The sequence below is a fragment of the Suricata suricatta genome, chromosome 2 (genome assembly GCF_006229205.1).
Source record: "Suricata suricatta isolate VVHF042 chromosome 2, meerkat_22Aug2017_6uvM2_HiC, whole genome shotgun sequence".
NCBI classification, from domain to species: domain Eukaryota; kingdom Metazoa; phylum Chordata; class Mammalia; order Carnivora; family Herpestidae; genus Suricata; species Suricata suricatta.
In genome coordinates, this window is record NC_043701.1 from 5,039,274 (window position 1) to 5,050,782 (window position 11,509).

At 53.5% G+C, this 11,509-nt stretch overlaps 1 protein-coding gene across 1 annotated transcript in view; it reads left to right on the plus strand.

Annotated features, from left to right (window-relative positions):
- The window catches only part of PRKAG2 (protein kinase AMP-activated non-catalytic subunit gamma 2), a 237,386-nt gene that overhangs the window by 81,692 nt on the left and 144,185 nt on the right, over positions 1–11,509 (plus strand). The gene's annotated exons all lie outside the window — the stretch shown is intronic.

Consider the following 11,509-nt stretch of genomic DNA (forward strand, 5'->3'; position numbering starts at 1 on the left):
ATGACGGCATGGGGCAAGGGTGGGATGGAGCCAGGGGCCGGAGCGGCGGGCGTGGGGCGCAGGTGCACCGGCCGAGCCTTGCGTTGGCGTGGCCAGAGGTGAGCGAGGAGGGAGAGGCTGGTGAGGTCCGAGAGGCGGGCGGGGCCTTGCGGGCCAGGCCAGGTTTTCACCGAGCGCGTGACGCTCAGGGAATGTCCTGGACTCCGGAGGATTCCGTCGGCTACTGGGGGGCGGGGGGGGCGGGGGACCAGCTGGGAGCCGCTGGAATAGACCTGGAGATCGTCGTGGTGGCCTCCCGCCTCCTTTGAGGCGTCTTCAGAGCCTGCCATCGCTAGACAGCGGTTCCCGATTCTGCTTGCCGTGAGCAGGCCCCCGGAGCGCGGAAACACAGCTGCTATTTTAAGTATCTGCGCAGCCTGTGATCGGCTCTGTCACCTTCCGTCTTCGGGGAAGTCGTGGGTTTCACGTTCCAGGCGCCTCTTACTTCCCCCCACGCTCCTCCAGGCCCTCCCCCGGGGGGGCGGAGCTCTCAGCAGCACCGCCCCGTGGTGCTCCTGAGGGGCGCAGGGACCCGGGGGAGCACATGTATCTGGAGGGAGGATGGAAAGCTACCGTGACCCGCAGAAGGAGGGCTGATCGCAATGTCACCCGCAGAAGGAGGGCTGATCGCAATGTCAAGGAGAAAGTCGTTTGGGGCACCCTGGAGCTCCCTTCTCTGTCTTCTTCCTCTTGCGGGCTCCTTACCCTTTCCCTCCATGGCCCAGACCAACACCAACGTGCAGGGATGGTCCGACCCAGGTATTCAAACGAACACGTACACGTACGTCATAGAAGTTAAAGTTGGCACGTGTCGGGAACAGTGGGCACATTGGTGTATAGCTGAGGAGGAGTGTCTACCGGACTTTTAGGAAGCAGTTGTCTTTTCAGAACTGCCGGAGTCCAGCTCCAGCAGGTCCGGGGCTCCCTGAAGGATGGACGGTGGCGGCGAAAGGGGGAGGGAACGAGAGAGCCACGAGTTTCTTTCTGATCACCAGGCAGGCATCTCTGCTCTGACCTGAAAGTCAGCTTTATTTATGGTAAAAAAAATAATGTCTGGGGGCCAGCACAGAAGTGGCATTTGGCTTAGACAATGATTTCTGATGACAAATTCTTTGGTAGGTAAGAATTTCCCAGAACACAGATTGGTGGAAGACTCAGGTATAGTCTTTATCAATAGTGATTGAGGTAGGTGACTAGATGCTTAGCACGTGGGGAGGGAAGGGATCTTCAGCATCAAATACAAGGCAGTGTTTTTAGCACAGCAAAAGCAACGGTCAGCCCTTTGTGAGCAGGGTTGTACGACTGTTTTCTTGAGGGGAAGTAAAACAGGTTTCTCAGGAAATGTAATATTTACTCCCAGAATCACAAAACAAGCAGGTCCTACAATAAGTTCTTCACAAGGTGCCGTCAGCGTATTTTAGGATAAGGGGACAAGTCACTCCTGATGCCAGTCAACAAGGTGTCTGGGGGGTTGGTGCTCAAGCAAAAATAATGGAGTGGGGGTGGATATCGGTCACCATCTGACGGGGGGAGGCCTTGCAAACCCGCCTACCTCACATGGAGTTTTCTCAACTTAGTGAGTTCTGAAATGGCTTCCAACACAGAACCCCACGATCATGCAGGGATGGCTCTCGGGCACTCAGGGTGGCATTTGTGCAGCTGCCCCCCCACCTCTGAGCAAGAAATGGCATCTTGGTGTCGTATGTGGACAGCAGTCTACACCGAGTGACCGCTCCTGATGGCAGTCAGCCCCTCGGGGCCCTGGAACGTTATTTTTGTCCTACTAGAAAAACACATTGAAAGTTGCTGACCTGGGCAGCCACCTCCTCTGATTACGTGGACGGCTACTCCAGGTCATGACCGGGGCAGCCAGAGGATGGGCAAAGAGGAAAAGGTGGAGGACAGCTCCTGGGACCCGGGGAGTTAGCATCAGCCTGGTTGGAGGGACCTCCCACTCGGGGCGGGAAGATGAGCCCAGAGGCTCCGTCAGCAGGTGCGCAGTTTGGCATGTCTTGGACGGCGACTCCCAGCAAGAGACCCCATCACGCTGTCATCCAGAACACGCATACTTTTCTCAAGAAACAGCAGTGACCTTGGCCTCTGCCTTCTCTTTCCAATTCGGTGCCCGTTTGTCCTGAAAGCAGTAGCCGGTGCACCACTATGGCGAGGCCGTGTGGGCTTTGAACACCCCGAATGAATTTAATTTTCTGTTGGTCGCTAGGCTGAAATACCAAAACCCCGCCATGGAGGACGGTCCTCCTGGCACAGGATGGTCACGTCTCAGGTCCTTCAGCCCGGCTCCTTGTCTGCAGGTCTGAGTCGAAGGATGCCACACCACCATTTGAAGTCCTCACGCGGTTTCCAGAGACGTCTGTTTAACTTGGAAAATTCCTGGTCCTGCCACACCATGTCTGTCTTGGGTCACAGACAAGTTCTCCATTCTTTCCCGGCCACTCGAGTTGATTTTTCAAGTCAAAGTTTGTTTTCCCATAGAATGCCGGGGCTTTTGTCCTGTGTGCGAAGGAATGAACTTGAGAGCCTCAAGTCTGATTCGCATGCCAAGGGCTTCCCAGGGCCGAGGATCCCCCCCCCCCCCCCGCCCCTCGGCTTACCCTCAGGCCAACGCCAGGCGGCCCTCCAGCCCGTGAGCGTCAGTAGCCTGTCGCACTCTTGCATGCAGGGATCCGAGAGAGTGACTTTTGTCCCCTGCACTTGGGTCTGGAACTCGAGGCTGGTTTCTGGGCAGAGCCTCTGTACTGACCATTCTCAGTCTTCTGTTCTCTTAAGAAATCTAGTCACATTACAGGTCAGTAACCTGGGCAACCAAACTCGCTGTGTATTTAAAACAGCTGGAGCTTAATGCCCGCGTGGTTGTAAAGGTGAGGGAGGAGGTTGCTGAGAAGCCAAGCGAGAGTCAGGGAGGCAACCAGAGATGAGCAGGAAGGCTGTGGCTTCCAGGGTCGGAGAGGTGAAGGGAGAGGGGGCAGCCCAGGGGCAGGGTGGGGGCTGGAACCGGGAGCCACGGTTGGTGGTCGGTCTGCCTGGATGGATGGGGAGCAGGAGGGATGTGGCCAGAGATGCCACCCAAGGCCTCTCCCTTGCCGCAGCCCGCTGAGAAAGGAGCCTGGACGTCGCGGCTGCAGGGACAGCTGGCTGTGTGCCCAGCAGAGCAGGGGACCCGCTGGGAGTGCAGATGAGAAACCCTAGGGAGGTGCCAGCTCCCCACCCCGCCCCCCAGCCCCGTGGTGACAGGAAGCGGAGAGGGCCTTAGGGAAGTTTCGGTGTCACCTCCATTGGAAGCAGTCCTTGAAAGGACGTCCTTGAGACGTGGTCCCACCACTGCTTCCCCAGGTGCAGATTCCCGTGTGTGCTGATTGCCCCGGCGTCATTGCGTGGCGGGTGACGTCCCAGGACTGCAGCCGGCCGTCTGCAGCCTTGCCCACACGCTGAGGGTGGCGGCCAGCAGGGGAGTGTCGCCCTAGCGCTCTCCCTTCCCAGCCCTGCCCCAGACCCGGCAGATGCTGGCTTCCCCCACCCGGACCCCTTACCACACATGCTCGCCCTGTTCACTCTCCCCCACATTCCGGCTGCCCCGTGCACCCCCACGTCCGGCCTCCGGGACCTGATTTTCTTTCAGACATAGCACCTCGGCCTTCGCACTCTTCATCTGCGTGGGCCCCTCTTCCTCCCGCGACAAGCACAGGAAAGCACCGGTGCCCAAGTGGCACACACGTGGTCCTCAGCTCGCGGTCAGGCGGGGCTGCGTTGGGTGGGGGCAGTGTGTTCTGTGCGAGGCCACATGGTAAATGTTTTAGGCTTCGTGGCACCCGGTGTCTCTTCTAGATGCTTAGCCGCAGGCAGAATGTAAACTGTGTTTCAATAAATCTTTATTTATAAAAGCAGGTGGCCCACAGGATTGGGTCCCCCTGTTTTAAAACAGAATTCTGGTCATTGTATCCCTTTCTTGCTCTTTTATTTTTTTAAACACAGTGATCTGTTTAAAAAATTTTTTTTTTAAGTTTGTTTATTTTTGAGAGAGGGAACACCAGAGGGGCAGAGAGAGAGGGGGACAGAATTGAAGCAGGCTCCAGGCTCTGAGCTGTCAGCACAGGCCCCGATGTGGGGCTTGAACTCATGAACTGCGAGATCGTGACCTGAGCCAAAATTGGACGCTCAGCCGACTGAGCCCCCGAGGCGCCCCCTTTCTCTCTCCCCCAAACCTCACCTCTCCGCTCAAGTGCAGACCTGGTCTCGCCACATCGTCCTCACCCTGGCCCTTGGCTGGCGCTGACCTCATCTTATGGCATGCCCAGCTGGCCTTTGACACTGCGGGTCCTGGTGATGGACAGACACCACGATGTGCCTCCCAGATTCCCCTTCAGAAATTAGGGGCATCAGCTGGCTGTGTGGATGACAGAGCCCCCTCCCACAGCAGCGCCACCTTCCCGAGCAGGATGGCAGCTGACGGCTGGGCAGCACATGGGTGTAGGGTGCCAGCCCATCGCCCCACTCAGGACGGCTCCGAGGGGTCATCCCGGCTCTGGAACTCTCTGTGGGGGCCTCGCCGGGGCTGCATTGCCTCTCCATTTCATCTGGGGCCCAACTCTGCCTCCTTGCTTTCCTCATCATGGATGTTGATCCCAAAATACATGTGCTACGCCCCAGTTCCCATCTCGGGTCTGCCTCTCGGGGACCCTGTGACACCCTTCCTTCCAGAAAAGTGCAGGTCTGGCCCTCACTTAGCTCTCTGCCCCAGTGTCTATCAGAGTGGCCATTTGAGTGAATGAAGGGAGTAGGGGTAAGGAGTGGATGAGTGGATGAATGGGCCGGCAGAGGCCGAGGTGAAACAGGCAGCAGGGGTGGGTGGGTGGGTGGGTGGGTGTGTGTGTATGTGTGTGTGACCGACCAGTGCCCAGCTGTCCCTCGGGGCTGCTGCGGGCAGAGGTCCTAGAGGGTCTGTCCAGAGTCACTGCCAGAATCCGGCCACATGGGTTTTGCCCTGTGCCCGGCCCACTAAGGCTTTCCCTGGCTTGGCGCCGCTCCTGAGCCCTGCATCCTGTCCTCAGACCTCCCCTGAACCGCCCTGGGCTCACCAGCCGCTGCTGGAGCCTTCCGGATTCGGGGCAGCTGGTGAAATTGAATTCTGGGGCCGAGCCGACCTCAGAAAAACGTGACTCATCTTGCCTACCCACAAAGAAAGGAAAAGTATGTGCGGCATCCAAGTTTCCTGAAAAGTTCAGCCAACACACTGTGGAGCTATGTGCCTGGCGCTTAGCGCGGGTCCCCTGGGAGGGCGCCCTCTGCTGGCGACCGCGCAGGTGTCCCGGTGAGGGCGCCAGCTGCGGGCTTACTACTGTAAAGGGGCAGCCGCTGTTCTTTGGGCAAGGCAAGGGGAAGTTTCCAGAAGACTCTCCTTTCCCTCGGAGAACTGTAATGGTGGGGCCCAGCGTGGGGAGAGGCTGATGAACCCCGTGTCCGCGCCTCGCCGCTATCTTAATTCCTTGGTAAAAATAACATTTCATTTTGGCAATGTCAGACTTGCAGGAAAATTGCCGAAGCCGCACACACGGCGCTCATGGCCCCTTCATCCGATTCCCAGTGCGAGCACTTGAGCACCTTGGCTCCTCTCCTACCCCTCCCCCTGCAGACGTAAATATCTGCATGTGTTTATGTGAAATCTGAGCCATCGAGAATACCCTGCGGGCATCATGTCCCTTCACCCCTAAACACTTCAGTGTGTGTTTCATTCCAGTGGGCACACTCTCCAGAGTAGAGTTTACGTCTCAAAATCAGGAAATTGACATTTATCCCATGTATTCGCTGACCGGCAGGCTCTCCTCACCATTGGGATGAGGCATCGTGTCTGATTCTCCTTTCTCCTCTGTCTTCCTCTGAAGCAGCCCTCCATCCTGTCTTTCACCATCTCAAGACTCTGCTTCACTCAGGGTTTGCCAGATGCTTCCTTACGATCAGACGCAGGTCCCCTGGTTGGGCAGCCGTGTCCACGTTTCATGTCCTGTCCCCGGGACACACCGCCCCGCTGATGCTTACTAATCACTTGGTTAAGGCAAGTGCCTGTCACAGTAAGGTCCTAATAAAATTACTATCTGGGGGGCGGCTGGGTGGCTCGGTTGGTCAATCATATGACTTCAGCTCAGGTCATGCTCTGACACTTCATGAGTTCAAGCCCCGTGTCAGGCTCTCTGCTGACATCACGGAGCCTGTTTGAGATTCTGTCTCTCTCTTTCTCCCCCTCCCCCACTCATGCTAACTTGCTCTCTCTCAAAAATAAATAAGTAAACATTTTTAAAGATTTATTTTTCCCTTTGTAAGCAACAAATATTTCATGAGGAGTAACTTTGGAATACTGTAAATATCTTCTTTGTTATCAAACTTCCACTTGGTAGGTTTTTAAAATTTTATTTTTAATGTTTATTTATTTTTCAGAGAGAGAGAGAGAGAGAGAGAGACAGAATGCAAGTGGGGGAGGAGCAGAGAGAGAGGGAGACACAGAATCTGAGGCAGCCTCCAGGCTCTGAGCTGTCAGCACAGAGCCCAACACGGGGCTCAGACTCATGAACTAACTGTGAGATCATGACCTGAGCCAAAGTCAGGCACTCAACTGACTGAGCCACCCAGGCGCCCCCCGTTGCCTGAATTATTACCATGGTGGTTGCCCAAAGGTGATCTGGTCTGGTTTTATCACAATTATGTTTCGTTGGGTTGGAATTCCACTAGGGAAGGAAGTTCCCTTTCCTATGTGTGTGTACCTGCTCGTATGTATGTACTCACGGATTCCCGTTTCCATCAACGCTTTGGTGTGCCACAGTCTTGTTTTGATGTTCAAGTTCTCCTGGACTTGGCCAGCAGGAGCCCCTCAGGCACGTCCCTGTTTCCTGTCACCTTGCCTGTTGTCACGTCGGAAACACTGCCTTACTTTGTGGTGCAACAGCGTTCCTGCCCCGTCTTGTCCTTTCCCTGCCCTGGCCTGGAATCAGCCATTTCACCAGAGAGCCCTCGTTACTTTCCATGGCCAGTTGTATTTAGAAATAGGATCTAGGCCCTCAATATGCTGGGCGCTATTGGAGCATCACTGCTTTCAGGTCCTCTGAGCGTCGACACACTGGAAATACACTCACATCTAGGAGAGCAGTTGGCTACAAGAAGCAAGGTACATCCACACACTAGAGTACTCTGTGGCTGTAAAAAAAAATACAAAGACAGTATCTTTGAACCAATATGGCAACAACACAAATAGATGATTCTCAAGAGACACGGAAATGGCCCTGAGAACACTTGGCCATCAGTACAGAGCCTTCCCCTAAATCACTAATATTTTTCTCTGGTATCTGCGTGGCTTAACTCTTTGTTGTGTGGTGAAACACACCACAGGTCATTCGCCGTCTTCACCACTCTAAGGTGTACCATCCAGAGGCATTAAGTACGTTCACGTTGCCGTGTGACCCTCACCACCACCTGGTTTCAGAGCCTTTTGTCACCCCACATGGAAACCTTACACTCACTGCTCCCATCCTCCCCCTCAACTCGGCCAACACCAATCTGTTTTCTGTCTCTTCGGGTTTGCTTCTGCACACTTCGCGTAAGTAGAATCCTACGAAATATAACCTTTCGTGTCTGGCTTCTTCTGCTCGGCATCCTGATTTGAAAGTTCATCCATGATGTAGCAGGGGTCAGCGCTTTGTTCCTTTCTATGGATGAATAATATTCCATTGTACAGATTGACCACATGCTGTTTGTCCCTCCACCTGCTGACCGACACTTGGGTCGTTTCCACCTTTTGGCTAGTGTGAACAATTTTGCTACAAGCGTTCACGTCCAAGTTTGCGTCTGAACGCCTGCTTTCGATTCTTTTGGGTGGGTACCTAGGCGTGGAATTCCCAGGTGATTTGCTGTTTCTTCATTTCACCAGGTGAGGAATAGCCAGACGGTCTTCCACGGCGGCTGCACCACTGTGCGCCCCCACCAGCCACGTGTGAGGCGTCCCGTGTCTCCACGGGTCTCCAACACTGGCAACTTTCCCCTTGTGGTGATTGTCGTTGTTACTCTTGCTTTCCTCGTGGCCGCGCGGGGCTGTCTGACTGCCCTGCCCTCAGGACATCGGGCCCCTTCTCGCACTCACTGGCTGTTTGTGTCTCTTCTCTGGGGCCAGCTCTACCCATTTTTCATGGGTTGTCTTTTTGTTGCTGGATTGGAGAAGTTCTTTCGACATTCCGGGTGGTAGACACTGACTAGCATGTCCTTGGGGATTTCTTCTCCCTTTTTGGGGGTTGCCTTTTTGCCCTCTTGATCGTGTCCTTTGCTGCACAAAAATTTCTACTTTTGATGACCGAAAATACCCGGACACTAGACTTGCTGAAATGAAGTCAGGGGTGGGGAGAGGTGCCAGTGGCCGCACCTCATTGATTCTGAGGAGTGACTCTTTCCTGGGAGAGGAGACCCCAGGACAGGCTGATGGAGGAGGGGACTGCCTCATTGTCACCAAGTCATGACAGGCTGAGTCAGGGTCTGACCATCCCTTTCAAGCCTCCGGTGAGGAGAGAGTGAAGACCGCAGAATCTCTGGATCGTTTCTAAGTGTCATCCTCTGGCCATCAAGGAACCCCTTGTTCGGCTCAGTAGGCTGAGTTTCTTTCCAGCGTTTCCCCTTGGTGGGGACATCCATGAGACACACAGCTGTGCTCCTGCCGTGGGTCCCAGGCCTCTGAGAGGAGACCCTCCCGCCTTCCTCCTCACCCTGTGATCCCGTGAGGACCCTCACCCAGCCCCCAGCCGTCTCAGGGCAGGAAGCTGCCCTCTGGAACACGGGTGACTTAGCACATTCTCCTCGCTGGGGGAGGGCTGGGATGATGTTCGCAGCTACCCTCCGGCCCCTGGGCTGCTGGAGATGAGAGATAAAACCAATGGCATGCACCCAGGAGGTGATCTTTCCTCAGGCTGCCCCTTCCATCCCTGTTTCTCAAGACTCTGCTTCTCTTTTTTTAGCTTTTGCTGAAGCAATGTACTGAGAACGCACCTTGCTGACTTTTCCTGCTGGAGATACTGATCTCTGTTTACTGGATTTTCTGGTGTATGTCTTCCTTTGTTTTCTCCTCTTTGCGTTTTAGTTTTCAGTGAAGCCCTTCAATCACATGATTGAAAAATAAATCAAACAGTTCGAACTGATGGATCCTGGAAGGCAATAATCCCCTACCCCACTCCGCCCAAACCCCAATGTGACCTTTTAAAATCGTGTACATATTCCGCTACTCTCTGGCTTATCAAGGTCAAAGCTTGCCCACTGTCTTACTGCAGTGGGTGGTGAGTACTGGCTCCCCGCATCTTCCAGTTCCCCTTCTTTTTTGTTTAATGTTTATTTAATTTTGAGAGAGAGAGAGAGAGAGAGAGAGACCCAGTGTGAGTGGGGGAGGAACATAAGGGAGTCACAGGATCTGAAGACAGGCTCCAGGCTCCAAGCTATCAGCACAGAGCGTGACCCGGGGGCTTGATCTCATGAACCGTGAGATCATGACCTGAGATGAAGTCAGACGCTCAACTGACTGAGCCACCCAGGCGCCCCTTCCAGTATCCCTTCTGCTTTCATTTTTTAAGTTAATCAACCTTTTCTTTTCATCACCCCCACAAAGAGGTTTTGTAGACATTTGTTTCTAATCGCCCCCTTGCGACTTTAATAGAACGATGTATCATGTATTATTTATTACTACGTGTATATCTGTGTTTTATGTGTAAAAAATAATAGTAGCCTTTCCCAAGAGCCATTTTCACCCCCTTAGAATGATGCCTTAGTTAGAAAGGGACGGGGCACCTCGGCAGCTCAGTCCGTTAGGCATCTGACTCTTGATTTTGACTCAGGTCACGATCTCACAGATTTATGAGATCGAGCCCCGCATCAGGCTCTAGGCTGGCAGCCCTGGGGGCCTGCTTGGGATTCTCTCTCTCCCTCTCTTTCTGTCCCTCCCCTACTCACACTGTCTCCATCTCCCTCAAAAATAGGCTTTAAAAAAATAAATTAAAAGTTAAAAAAAGGAGTTGATGTCAGTGAGTACAGTAATATCTCACTAATTTGGGATAAGACCAACCTTAAGTGGCAAACAATTGAAATTATTAAATGGCATTTTTATTTTTCATCGATATCAAGAAGTGAGACAGCCATATAAGTCAGTGTTCTGACCACTTGGGGTGCCTTAGAGGCTCAGTCGGTTAAGCATCTGACTCTCCATTTTGGCTCAATTCCTGATCTCACGATTTCTTGTGCTCAAGCCCCTCCCTCATCGGGCTCTGTGCTGACATCGCGGAGTCTGCTAGGGACTCTCTCTCTCCCTCTCTCTGCCCGTAACCCGCTCATGCTGTCTCTGTCTCCCTCAAAATAAATAAATAAACTTAAAAATTTTCTTTAATTAGAAAAATGTTTTAAAAACTTAGAAACTTAAACCACCAAGCACCAAAACGTGCATCTTTGTAAGTGGCAGGTGCGTCCAACGCTTTGCAGTGTTCTTATCCGAAGGACAGAATTCCACCTCACCGTCCACCGATGAGCAGGGTCCTCACCGGATTGCCCCGTGGTGCACGCCAGCATTCCCAGCCGCCGGCACTGAGATGGGGGGACTGGGGTCTGGACCGGGAGGGCTCCTGACTGTCCCCTTCTTACCCTCCGCGTGTCTCTTCCCGTTCCACTACAGCCCCCACGGCAGTGCACACTCTCCCCCGAATAGCGCCCCCTACCCTCCCATTGCAAAGCGCTGCTGAGAACCGGCGTTGTTTGTGTGCATGGTTAAAAAGAGCAAATTGTAAGCAGCAAAGTCCCTTGGTTCTTCACTCAAGAAAAACAGAAATGCTTGGGCTTTGAGGGTTTGAGCTGAGGAGCAGGGTTTTGTCCAATTACTTCTGACTGCTGGGTGGAGATTGGGTGCAGGAGCCACCCATGAGTTGCTCCCAGCACACGGCCTGGCCGGCTTACTGTCCCCTGACACAGCGAGCCCAGGCAGCCAGCCGGGAGGAGGCGCCTTTCCGTCACTGAGCCTTTGCTGCTGCGGTTTTGGCCCCTCCATGTCCTTGAGGCACACGGAGTCAAGACTCAGCCGCTTGAGGGTTGAGACGATGCTGCACAGTGGTCTGCAGCTTTCAAGATATTTTGCTCCTTTATTTCATTTGAATCCCTTAAACCTTCCGTGCAATGGGCTCGAGTGGTATTATCGTCTCTTATGGGCAGAACCTGGAAACGTAAACTCAGTGGCTCAAAACCGCATGCTGATACATGAGCCTACGATGCTTAATGTGGCTTTGTTTGACCTAAAGTATCTTAGACCTTCCTGTTTATCATCTTGTTTCATAATACAGTTCACTATTTAGGAGAAATCAATGAAAGGCAAACTATAGCTCAAGACTCGTATTTTAAATTTTTAGTGTTATTTTTGAGAGAGAGACACAGAGAGAGAGAGAGAGAGAGAGAGAGA